Source organism: Bubalus kerabau, chromosome 3 (genome assembly GCF_029407905.1).
Source record: "Bubalus kerabau isolate K-KA32 ecotype Philippines breed swamp buffalo chromosome 3, PCC_UOA_SB_1v2, whole genome shotgun sequence".
Classification (NCBI taxonomy): domain Eukaryota; kingdom Metazoa; phylum Chordata; class Mammalia; order Artiodactyla; family Bovidae; genus Bubalus; species Bubalus kerabau.
The window spans coordinates 125927517-125941074 of NC_073626.1; the positions used below are offsets into that span (position 1 = coordinate 125927517).

Sequence of the window (13558 nt, forward strand, 5' to 3'; positions counted from 1 at the left end):
TGCCATCTGCCTCTAGAGGGATGGAGCCGCTGCAGCTGCTGCTCTTCACACACCCTGAAAGGGGTTCAGGCTGGAGACCAGGAAAGAGGCACTGTGCTCTGGGAAAAACTGGCAGAAGACGTCTTCAGATAGTTAAGATATTTTCAGGAGAAGATCTCATAAGCCCAGTTCTTTTATAAAAGTTGTATTTACTTAATTTGGCTGCACTGGGTCTCTGTGGCTGCATGCAGGCTTTCTCCAGTTGTGACGAGTTGGGGCTACTCTCCAGTTGCAGCGCAGGGGCTTCTCTTACTGTGGAGCGTGAGCTTTAGGGTGCACGGGCTTCAGTAGTTGTGGCACATGGGCTTAGTTGCCCCATGACGTGTAGGATCTTCCCAGACCATGGATCGAACCGATGCCCCCTGCATTGCAAGGTTTGGATTCTTAACCACTGGAATACCAGGAAAGCCCAAGCCCAATTCCTGTATCTCCTCATATCTAGAAAAACACTAAAATCATAAATGGTGACACCTGTTCCTTGTGACTAGCAGCAACCTTCTGCAAAAATGGTATGTGCTTGATTGCATGAACTCCCCCTTCACTGAAATCACATATATACTGACCTTCCCCTACCTCTTTGGAGCAGTTTCTCAGAGCTCTCCGAAATGCTGTCTCCTGGGCTGTAGTCCTCATTTTGCCCAGAAATAAAACTTAACTCAGAACTCTCATATTGTGCTTTTCCCCCTCTGAGTTGATAGTTTTGGTGACCACAAAGGGACCCAGAGCAGACTTCTCTCCTCTGTCTGAACTCTACAAGGATCTGGAGCCTTGGCACCAGCAGAGGCCCCCTGCATTGTCCACCTCCTCTGGGAGTCCAAATGAATTTCAGTAAGACTCTCCTGGTTCTTGGATCTCCCATACTGGTTGACGATCCTGATTTTTGTTTGGCAGTGTACAACAGTTACGTAACCTCCCAGTTAAAAGGTAGTGGGGAGCCTGGTTGAAAGATACCAGGGAATACCCAAGTAGTCAAAGGTACTGGGGGAGCCTGCTTGAAAAATACTGGAGTTTGCTCAGTTATAGGAGACTGAGTGGTCTGTGCTGAGTGGTTAGGTTAAGAGGCTGATCTGATACTTTGCCTCAATTGCCTTATTAGAATTTGTCAGGATAAAAGTGAAGATATTACCTGAGAACTTCTGCTCCAAAGGAAAGAGACAGAACTCCTCCAGGCTGGAGGACGAGCCTCCAGCTGTAAGGACTCCTTACAGCTATCTTAGGCAACTAAGAAATTTACAGGAATTGTGGAGGCAGAGTCTTTGCTTATCCGGGGGTCATTATAAGAATGGGTCAGTCATGATTCAAGCACCTGCAGTGCTCTTAGACTGCTAAAGGGAGAAACTGAAACAGCTAGAGCACTGGAGAGATTCTAGGGTGATGCCTAGAGGAATTAAGCTCACAAGCTATGGTCTTCCCAGTGGCCATGTCCGGTTGTGAGAGCTGGACCACAAAGAAGGCAGAGTGCCAAAGAATTGATGCCTTCGAACTGTGGTGCTGGAGAAGACTCCTGAAAATCCTCTGGACAGCAAGGAGATCAAACCAGTCAATCTTAAGGGAGATCAACCCTGAACATTCATTGGAAGGACTGATGCTGGTGCTCCAGTATTTGGGTCATCCAATGCAAACAGATTAACTCACTGGAAAAGTCCCTGATGCTGGGAAAGATAAAAGTCAGGAGGAGAAGAGAGCATCAGAGGATGAGATGGCTGGATGGCATCACCGATACACTGAACATGAACTTGGGCGAACTCCAGGAGATGGTGTATAATTTGTTCAAACAAAACCAACCTGAACTTCTTTGCTGGGATGTAGAACATTCTGAAGCCATGGAGACCTTTAAAAAACTTCTGGCCAAGGCCCCAGTCCTGGGGCATCCAAATTATGATCTACCCTTCACCCTCTTTATTCCTAAAAAAAGAGGGACTTACTAAGAGGACTAACCCAGCAACATGGTGGTTACTATCAACCAATAGAATATTATAGCCAATGGCTAGAGTTGGTAGCTAGGGCCCTTCCCCCTGCCTCTGGGCTGTCACAGGAGATAGTCAGGAGTCACCCTCTTACTATCGCTGTTCCTCACTCTGTGGAAGCCTTACTAAACTCTCATCACACACACCCATTATTCAGCAAGTTGATTAACTTCCCATGAGATTGTATTGTTCTCACTGAATATAACTCTTCATGGATACAAGCTTAATCCAGCCACCTTGCTACCAGAGAAATCAGATGTCAGTGATGAAAAACATGATTGTATTGATTTTTAAAAAATATTTATTTGGCTGCTCTGGGTCTTAGTTGCAGCATGGGGATCTTTAGTTGTGGCATGTGAACTCTTAGTCACAGCATGTGGGATCTAGTTCCTTGACCAGGGATTGAACCCAGGCCTCCTGCAATGGGAACACAGAGTCTTAGCCACTGGACCAGAAGGGAAGTCCCCAATTGTATTAACTGACACACTCTTATCTCCCAGGATCCATCTTCAATAAAGCCCTGTGGATAATCCTGCTTTTATAATATTAACTGATGGTTTGTATTTGTAGAGATCTCCTAGAAAGTAGCAGGATGGTTATGCTGTCATTTCTCCATTATCAGTCCTTGAGAAAGCTTCCTTACCTAATGGCTCTTTTGCCCAACAGGCTGAATTAATAGCACTAACAAGAGCCTGCCAGTGCCAAAAGGGAAATCCACTAAGAGTTATACCCATAGCCGCTGCGCTTTTGGGGAAGCACTTGATTTTGGCGTGCTTTGGAAACAAAGAGGATTTTTAACATCCTCAGGGCAGCCTGTTAGAAACCGAAGACAAGATGCAGAATTACTGGATGCAATTCTGCTACCAAGTGCTTTGGCTATTATTAAGGTATCAGGCCACTGAGACTACAGAAACAAAAGGGAACTCTTTAGCTGATCCCACCACCAAGACAGCAGCTCTGCAGAATGGTAACAGTCAACTAACAGCTGTTTTTTTTCAGTCTTTCAGTAACCTTACTGACACCCTGTTAAATTTTTAGGAAATGGCACCAAATGGAGAAAAAGATGTGGAAACAAAAAGGAGGAAGATTTGATTCCAACAAAGGGCTCTGGGTAGGCCCAAATAGAAAGCCTATGCTTCCGTTTGGAGCTCAATACCCCCATTTTACAATATATTCATGAGTTAACTCACTGGAACCCAGATAAGATGGTACCATGGGGTAAACAATATTTCTGGAAGCTTTCCTTCATCAAAGCTCAGATAATTTATTCTAAATGCATGACATGTCTAAAATACAACCCAGGAAAGCCATTACATAGTTTTCAGGCCACCTTTTGAACTTTGGCAGACCGATTTTATCCAAATGCCCCCCACTCAAGGTTACCAGAATGTACTTGTCATGGTCTGCATGTTTTCACATCGGGTTGGGGCGCTCCCATGCAGAAGAGCCACTGTGCTAGTCGTTAGGCAAATTAATATTAGAGAGGGTAATTCCCATTTGGAGAGTTCTTACAATAAATGCATAGTGATAGGGGAACCAATTTTACTGGACGAATTGTCAGGAAATTTGCTAAATCTAGCCAATTACGCAGCATTCCTATTCTGCTTACCATCCCCTGTCCTCTGGGCTATTAGAAAGAACAAATGGAACAATTAAAAGTCATTTGGCTATAAAACTGTAGATGCTTATTCCTTACCCTGGCCAAAGGCCCTTCCACTGGTCCTCCTCAACCTAAGAAATATCATTTGTCTCGCAAGCGAGACCAGTGAGACTGGATGAAGGACTGTATGAACCTGTATTATTAAAAGGGGACATGTTACAAATGTAAAAACTCAAACTCTTAAAAGAACATTCTAAGTTTGTTTCTGAAGCTCATAAAAGTAATCTATCTTTGGATGAAGATCATATACTCCATGATCTACAACCTGAAGATTATGTATATCAGAAAAGACATCAATTAAAGGAACCAAACAACCCAGGTGGAAAGGCCCTTATCGGGAGCTCTTAACTAGTTCATGTGCAGCAAAACTAAAGGGAACCGACTCTTAGATTCATATTTCCCACTTAAAAAGGGGCCCTGCACTGGACTGGTTTACAGAAAGACTGCTGACCTCAAACTTACTTTAAAACAACAGTCAAACAGAGGAGAAACTACACACCTACTGGACGAGAAGATGATGAAATCGGGAGTTGACAACCTGAGATCCTGGATCTGATCCATATGATCGTTAAGTGTTTCCCTGACTTCTTGGACCTTTGCATACAAGTAAATTTTTTTTTTTTTTATCCTGAGCAGGATCCTGTTAACTTTAAAAATCAATCCAGCTATTGGATTTGTGGCCAATTACCTATGTCTAGTAACTCTGGGTTACCTTGGTGGATTTCTCCTCTCCCAGGCTCTGATTGGATGGCCCTTAGGAAATTTATTTTAGAAGAAAGAAAATCCAGTCCTGTTCTGGCTACTAATATTACTAGGTGAGATTTCTTCACCTGGCCAATTAATAATATCTGCTCTGACTCTGACCATAAGTATGAATTTTCTTTTAGGACCACTCAAGTTCAATCAGAAAAATGACCTAAATCTCAATAAAAAAACCATAACCTCCCATTTATTAGAAGGAAACCTCCCACAATTATGGGATAGATTTATGTGGTTAACACCAGGGTATGGTCTATAAGGCTCCTCTATCTTGGAACAGTTAAATCATACTAAGGATGATCAGCCTAGTAACATTAGAAAATCAGGGTGGGTGCCTTATGAATAATGCCTACATATTATTACCCTTAGAGATAAGGACTGGTACAGTACAGATTGAGTCAGATGACCAGAGATTCAGTGGGCTGCACCTAAAGAAAGTCAGTAGATTTGTGGTACTAATATGTGGTCTTGGTTTGGACAGGTATCCCAGGATGGATAAGAAGATGTATCCTAGGATCCTCTTTGATTCAAAGTCATAGTGTAACAATTCAGAGGTGGTCCCAGCCAATTTACTATTGGTACGAGCCTGATGGGTGAAGAGATCTGTATTCTGCTAATATGATAATTTAACAGCTATTTTTGTGCCTTCAATAGGATTGATAGATGTGTGTTCAGTCATATCTGACTCTTTGCAACTCCATGGACTAAATAGCCCACCAGGATCCTCTGTCCATGGAATTTTCCAGGCAAGAATATTAGAGCGAATTGCCATTTCCTTCTTCAGGGGATCTTCCCTGACACAGAGATCGAATCCACATCTCTTGCATCTCCTGCGTTGGCAGGCAAATTCTTTACTACTAGTGCCACCTGGGAAGCCAAGCAGTCATATGAAAACCTTAACAAAATTTACTCAAGAGGCTTTACATGATAGTAATCAGAGTATTAACCTACTGAATTCTGAGGTCTCCGCTGTTTTTCTCCAAACAGTGCTACAAAATCGCATGGCCCTTGACATCCTTACATTTCAGGGAGACACCTATGCTATAATTCATACTGAATGCTGTGTTTTCATACCTGATGAATCCTCTAATGTAATATGTTTAATGAACAATATGAAAAATCAGATTTCTGCCTTAAGTGACCCACTCCCTAGTCCTGATGACTTCTTCAAAAACTGGTTTGGTAAAGGAAGCTCTTGGCTTAAATATTACAACTCTAGTAATGATATTAGATGTATCATTTGCATTTTGACTGTTTTACAAGATTATTGTTTCTTGCATTACCAAATGTGTGATTGAGGCTCCAATAAAAATAATGATGACAGGTTACTTGAAGCTGTTCACCAGATATACAGTTCTATATGAGATCAATGATTGTAATCTAGTCAAGGCTATGGTTTTTCCAGTGGTCATGTATGGATGTGAGAGTTGGACTGTGAAGAAAGCTGAGCGCCAAAGAATTGATGCTTTGGAAGTGTGGTGTTGGAGAAGACTCTTGAGAGTCCCTTGGACTGCAAGGAGATCCAACCAGTCCATTCTGAAGGAGATCAGCCCTGGGATTTCTTTGGAAGGAATGATGCTAAAGCTGAAACTCCAGTACTTTGGCCACCTGATGCGAAGAGTTGACTCATTGGAAAAGACTCTGATGTTGGGAGGGATTGGGGGCAGGAGGAGAAGGGGAAGACAGAGGATGAGATGGCTGGATGGCATCACTGTCTTGATGGACGTGAGTCTGAGTGACCTCTGGGAGTTGGTGATGGTCAGAGAGGCCTGGCGTGGCGTGCTGCGATTCATGGGGTCGCAAAGAGTCGGACACGACTGAGCGACTGAACTGAACTGAACTCTAGATATGAAAAGAAGCAACAAGAGGGAATATAATATGTCTCTGAACCATAAGAGGCCAGTAAGACAGGTAGTCCAGAGACTTTTGGCTACTGCTCAAGCCTAGGCCAGTAATAACAGCACACTGAATGGCCTGTCAATGAAATCTTTGCCAGATCTGAGAAGGAGAATTCCTAGCACTGTGGGATGAAATGCCTCCCAAACCATGACCAAATTTATTTCTATGATGGGGCCCTGGCCTCTAAAAGTTGGCACTTGCCATCTGCCTCTATAAGGATTAAGCCACTGCAGTTGCTGACTTTCAACACACCCTGAAAGGAGTTCAGAATGAAGACCATGAATAAGGCACTCTGTGCTCTGGGAAAAACTGGCAGAACAGGTCTTCAGAAAGTTACATGTTTTTAGGAGAAAATTTTAAGAGTCCAATTCTTACAGCTCATATCTAGAAAGCACTAAGATCACAAATGGTGCTGTCTGCTCCTCATAACTAGCAGTAAGCTTCAAGAGAGTAGGAGCAACCTTCTGCAGAAATGTGTGCTTAATTGCACGTAACTCCCTCTTCACTAAAATCACATACATACTGACTTCCCCTTCCTCCACTACCTTTCTGGAGCAGTTTCTTAGGGCTATCTAAAATGCGGTCTCCCGGGCTATAGTCTTCAATTGGTCCCAAATAAAACTTAACTCACAGCTCTTGTGTTGTGCATTTTTTTTCTCAGTTGACAGTAATAATTGAGACTTAATAGAGGCAGACAATAAAAGTAAGAGGCTAATAAAGAAAACACAGCTTTTGGCTGCTCTGTTTCACCCCACACATCAAGGGGACTCTAGAGGGCTGAGAAGCCTGGACAAACAGCCAAGAAGCCACCTGGGCCTGAACTAATGTTCCTTTTGTCAGCAGAAGGTGTACTGGGAGGGAGAATGGCCTGAGCACCCTCCTGTGGGATGCCCGAGGGACAACCCCTACTGACCCCAGTTCCTCAAAAATCTCTCAGATGAGAGATTCCCACATACAAACTGAAGGGGCTGAGTGCCTGCTAGCTTCCAGATCCCACTCAATCCATCCTCATTACATCAGCGGAGCTTCACGTCACCCTTGATGTGGCAGGGAGGAGAAATTAATGTCTTGTAGACACTGGAGCTGCCTGCTCTGTTCTGACTTGGCCAGCTCTCTACAACCATGATATACTGTGATGGGAGTTGATAGACAGCCAAAAGTAGGGTAATTTACATCTCCCTTTGCCTGCAGAATTGGGCCCATTATTATTACACATTCCTTCTTGTATATGCCGGAATGCCCTGTCCCCCTCCTTGGGAGAGATTTGCTAAATAAGTTAGGAACAAGTATGTGGTAAAGAACCTGCCTGTCAATGCAGGAGACACAAGAAACTAGGGTTTGATCCCTGGGTTGGGAAGATCCTGTGGAGGAAGAAATGGCAACCCACTCCAAGCCTGGAAAATTCCATGAACAGAGGAGTCTGGTGGGCTACAGTCCATGGGGTCCCAAAGAGTTGGACATGACTGAGCAATGGAGCACACATTTCTTAGGACAAGGTGAAGTCCAAGGAGGTAAAGAATCTGAATAGAGAATGCATATTAGGAGCTCCAGATGACCTACCAGTTGGGCATCAAAATTCCCCAAGACATCCCCCAAGAAATCAGAGAACAGGTGGATCCTGCAGTTTGGGATACCTCAGTGTCAGAAAGGGCAAAACAGTTCCTCTGATAGAAATAAGATGAAGGCCTGGGGAAAAACACCCCTGCAAGAGATAATATCCTTTAAAGCCTGAGGCCCTGAGAGGGATCCAACTACGACTCACCAAATTCCTAAAATATGGACTCATTAGGCCCTGCCAATCCCCTTGTGTCACCCTGATCCTCCCCATTCAGAAGGCTCACAGGGAAGACTGGTTTGCTCAAGACTTATGAGTAGTGAATGAGGCAGTCACCCCTATTCACCCACTAGTGACAAAACCATATGCCCTCCTCAACCAAGTGCCAGGGAGAACCCAGTATTTCTCAATTTTGGACCTCAGAGATGCATTTCTGTATTCCCTGACCTCTAGACTCTTAAAGCCTTTTTGCCTTTGACTGTTGTTGTTATATAGTCCCTCAGTCATGTCTGACTCTTGGCGACCCCATGGACTATAGCCCACCAGGGTCCTCTGTCCATGGGATTGTCCAGGCAAGAATACTGGAGTGGGTTGCCATTTCCTTCTCCAGGTGCCTTTGAATGGAGGGACCCATTTGCCCTGGAGGCTGCCCAATATACCTGGACAGTGCTTCCATAGGGTTTTCCATAGGGTTTCCCCATCTTTCTGGAAAAGTGTTAGCAAGGGAGCTGAGGGAAATGAGCCTTGAGAAGGGAACTCTGCTACAAAAAGTTGATGACTGATTGATAAGTAGTGTGACAAAGCAAGATTCAGATCAAAACACTGTTAAAGTCCTAAGTTTTCTGGCAAAAAGGGGATGACCAAAGGTCAGATCTCATAGTATTTAGGATTTGTTTTGACCCCTGGGGCACGAACTCTGGCCATAGATTGAAAGCAGCAATGAGGGCATTACCACCTCCAACCACAAAGAGGTGGATCAGAGGCTTTCTCGGGATGCTGGGTTCTGTCCTATCTGGACTCCAGATCATGGCTTTGTACCAAAACCCCAACTTCCCTGGTAGCTCATGGGTAAAGAATCAGCCTGCCAATGCAGGAGACACAGGTTCGATCCCCGGGTTGGAAAGATCCCCTAGAGAAGGAAATGGCAACCTAGGTATTCTTGCCAGGGAAATCCCATGGACAGAGGACCCTGGTGGGCTACAGTGAACAGGGTCACAAAGAGTCAGAGACGACTAAGCGACTAAGGACATACGTACAGCAAAACCCCAATATGATGCTCTAAATATGATGAGGAGAAAGGGAACCTCTTCAGTGGAGTAAGGACCACCAGCAGGCCTTTAAGACTCTAAAGACTGAGCTGAGTAAAGCGCCAGCAACAGGGCTTCCAAATTTGGACAAGCCCTTTACCCTATACATTCATGACAGCATTAGGAGTTCTGGCCCAAAGGTTGGACCAGAACAGAGACCAATGGCTCTGGGATGGCCAAGCTTCCTGCAGGCAGTAGCAGCCACAGCTGTTGGTTAATGAGCTTCCAAGTTCACCCTGGGACAACACTTAGATGGATTAACCCGTCATCAGGTACAATCCAGAGAAGGCAATGGCACCCCCACTCCAGTGTTTTTGCCTGGAGAATCCCAGGGATGGGGGAGCCTGGTGGGCTGCTGTCTATGGGGCCTCACAGAGTCGGACATGACTGAAGCGACTTAGCAGCAGCAGCAGCAGGTACAATCTGTGCTGGAGATCAAAGGACATCATTGTTTGACTAGGGGAAGGTTAATAGATGTCAGGCTCTCTTAATGGATACCCCCAACATTCCCTTAAAGTTGTGCCAAACCTTGAACCTTGCAACTGTGCTTCCAGCTGTTAAGAATGGAAATATGTTGCATCAGTGTATAGAGGCCATAGAAAAAAGTTACTCCAGCAGGTCTGATCATTTACATGAACCTTTTGACAGCCCTGAGGACAAATGGTTTATTGATGGGAGTGGTTTTACAGCCATGGTAGCCTGAAAGGCAATGTATGTCATGTCAGTCTAGTTGAAGTCACAGAAGCCAAGGCCCTGCCACCCAGACATTGTCTGAGCTAATTGTATGAATGAGAGTTCTGGAATCAGGGAAGGAGAAAAAATTAAATATTTTTACTGACTCTAAACATGAGTTCCATGCTGCTGCCACATGCTCTGGGGGAAGGCACCAGCCACCACACCTACTCCTCCAATTAAGGGAATAATGGTCAGCACATGCTGAGGAAAAATGAAACAGACATCCATACTAAAAACAGCCTTCACACCAAAAATATTAAACCCATGCAAGCTACATGTGCAGGATCTCACACAAAAATAGCTCTCTGAGACTACAGTAGATAATTGTTTTTTCCTAAACTCAGAGTAAGAGAAATATAAGAAAAAAATGAAGAAGCAAAGGAACCACTCTCAGTTAAAAGATCAAGAGAATTTCCCTGAAAGAACAATGGAACAGACCTCTTCAGTCGACAAGACACCCAGTTCAAAAAGGAGACAGTGAAACTACTGAAAGAATTAAGAATGTCTACTGACAGAACCTCTTGATGAAGGTAAAGGAGGATAGTAAAAAAGCCAGCTTGAAACTAAATATTAAAAAAAAACAAAAACTAAGATCATGGCATCCGGCCCCATTACTTCATGGCAAATAGTAGGGGAAAAGGTGGAAACTGACAGATTTCGTCTTCTTGCACTCTAAAATCACTGAGGATGGTGACTGCAGCCATGAAATCCGAAAAGGATTGCTTCTTGGCAGGAAAGCAATAACAAACTTAGACAGTGTGTTGAAAAGCAGAGACATCACTCTGCCGACAAAGGTCTGTAAAGTCAAGGCCACGGTCTTCCCAGTGATCATGTACCCTTGTGAGAGCTGGAACATAAAGAAGGCAGAGAGCCAAAGAATTGATGCCTTTGAACTGTGGGGCTGGAGAACACTAACAAAGAGATCAAACCAGTCAATCTTAAAGGAAATTAATCATGAATATTTGTTGGAAGGACTGATGCTGAAGTTCCAGTATTTTGGTCATCTGATATGAACAGCCAACTCATTGGAAAAGACCCTGATGCTGGGAAATATTGAGGGCAAAAGGATGAGAGGGCATCAGAGGTTGAGATGGCTGGATGGCATCACCAATGCAATGTATGTGAACTTGGGCAAACTCCAGGAGATAAGAGTAAGGGACAGGGAGGCCAGGCATGCTGCAGTCCATGGGGTCACAAAGAGTCAGACATGACTGAGCAACTGAACAACAACAACATTGACAGAAATGCAGATTAGTGGTTCAAGATGGCAGAGTAGAAGGCCATGCGCTCATCTCCTGTGAGAGCACCAAAATTGCAACTAGCTGTTGAACATCCATCAACAGGAGGACACTGGAATCCACCAAAAAAGATACCCCACATCCAAAGACACAGAAGAAACTGCAACAAGACTGTAGGATGGACACAATCATGATAAAACTGAAATCCCATATCTTCTGTGTGGGCAACCCACAAACTGGAGAACAATGATACCAAAGAAGTTCTCCCACTGTTGTGAAGGTTCTTCTTAGTTCCACATCAGGCTTCCCAGCCTGGGGATCCAACAAAGGGAATGGGAATCTCCAAGAATCTGACTTTGAAGGTCAGTGGGATTTAATTACAGGACTTCATATGACTGGGGGAAATGGACTCCTCTCTTGGAGCACACAAACAAAACCTTGCATGCACCAAGACCCAGGGGAAAAGAGCAGTAACCCCACAGGAGACTGAACCAGACTTACCTGCTGGTGTTGGGGAGGCATGGATCAACAGCGGCTCACCGTGGGGACAGGGGCACTGGCAGCAGCAGTCCTGGAAGGGATTCCTTGACATAAGTCCTCTTAGAGGTTGCCACTAACCCTACCATAAAGTCCACAGACCACAGGGCTGGGTTGTCTCAAGCCGAATAACTAACAGAAAGACAGCATAACCCCATTCATCAGCAGACAACTGGATTAAAGCTTTACTGAGCACAGCCTTGCCCATCAGAGCAAGACCCAGTTTTTCCCACCACCAGTCCCTCCCATCAGGAAGCTTACACATGCCTCTTAACCTCCTCCATCAGAGGGTAGACAGAAGAAGCAAGAATAACAACAATCCCACAGTGGCTAGAACAAAAACCACATTACAGAAATAAAGTTATGTCCCAGATGAAGGAACAAGATAGAAACCCAGAAAGACAACAAAATGAAGTGGAGCTAGGCAACATTCCAGAAAAAAATTCAGAGTAATGATAGTGAAGATGATCCAGGATCTCAGGAAAACAATGGAGAAGATGTGAGAAATGTTTACCAAAGACCTAGAAGAACTAAAGAAAACAAAGAGAGACAAGTAATAGACTAGAAGGAATCAACAATAGAATAACAGAGGCAGAAGAACAGGGGGACAGAAGACCTGGGGGACAGAATGGTGGAAATCACTGCTGCAAAACAGAATATAGAAAAAAGAATGAAAAAAATGAAAACAGTCTAAGAGACCTCTGGGACAACATTAAATGCACCAACATTTTCATTATAGATGTCCCAGAAGGAGAAGAGAGAGAGAAAGGATCAGAGAAAATATTTGAAGTGATACTGGCTGAAAACTTCCCTAACATGGGAAAGAAAATAGTCAACCAAGTCCAAGAAGCACAGAGAGTCCCAAGCAGGATAAATCCAAGGAGGAACCCACTGAGACACATAGTAATCAAACTGGTAAAAATTAAAGACAAAGATGAAATATTAAAATCAACAAGGGAAAAATGACAAACAACATCCAAGGGAACACCCATAAGGTTATCAGCTGATTTCTCAACAGAAACTCTACAAGCCAGAAGGGAATGGCATGATATATTCAATGTGATAAAAGAGAAGAACCTACAACCAGGAATAATCAGCAAGACTCTCATTCAGATTTGGCAGAGAAATGAAAAGCTCTACAGATAAGCAAAAGATGAAATTCAGCACCACCAAAACAGCTTTTACAACAAATGCCAAGGAACTTCTCTAAGCAGGAAACACAAGAGAAGGAAAAGACCTACACAAAATAAACCTGAAACAATTAAGAAAATGGTATTAGGATCATACATATTGATAATTACCTGAAATGTAAATGGATTAAATGCACAAATCAAAAGACGTAAGACTGGATGGGCAGATGAAAACATGTGCATGTATGCACTTCCACGTACCATATCACTCTACTTAACCCCCCAAATTGTATGTAATTAGTTTATATTGTTAGGTTAATCATGTTTCCTTTATGGTTTGCAATTGTAACAATCTTTAATTTTTGTCTGGCTATTGATGCAACTGATAAATGTCTTCTACTATTGTGATTTTTGCTTAATACAATAATCGTATCATAATTTGGAAGGACAAAGCAAGAACAACATGCATTTGCCAAGACGAAACCTGAGCTGAAGGCAATGAATAGCAGAATGCAGAAGAAAGAATAAGTGATCTGGAAAATAGAATAATGGAAATCACCCAATAAGAACAGCAGTTCAGTTCAGTTGTGTCCGACTCTTTGAGACTCCATGAACTGCAGCACGCCAGGCCTCCCTGTCCATCACCAACTCCCGGAGTCCACCCAAATCCATGTCCATTGAGTCGATGAGGCCATCCGACCATCTCATTCTCTGTCGTCCCCTTCTCCTCCT

The 13558-nt window shown here is 43.7% G+C and overlaps 1 long non-coding RNA gene across 1 annotated transcript in view; it reads right to left on the reverse strand.

Annotated features, from left to right (window-relative positions):
- Window positions 1-319: 319 nt before the first annotated feature.
- Window positions 320-13558, reverse strand: part of LOC129647767 (uncharacterized) — a 29257-nt gene continuing 16018 nt past the window's right edge. Inside the window, exon 4 of the long non-coding RNA XR_008712494.1 lies at window positions 320-401. This is a non-coding gene — a long non-coding RNA (uncharacterized LOC129647767). The remainder of the gene's footprint in view (window positions 402-13558) is intronic.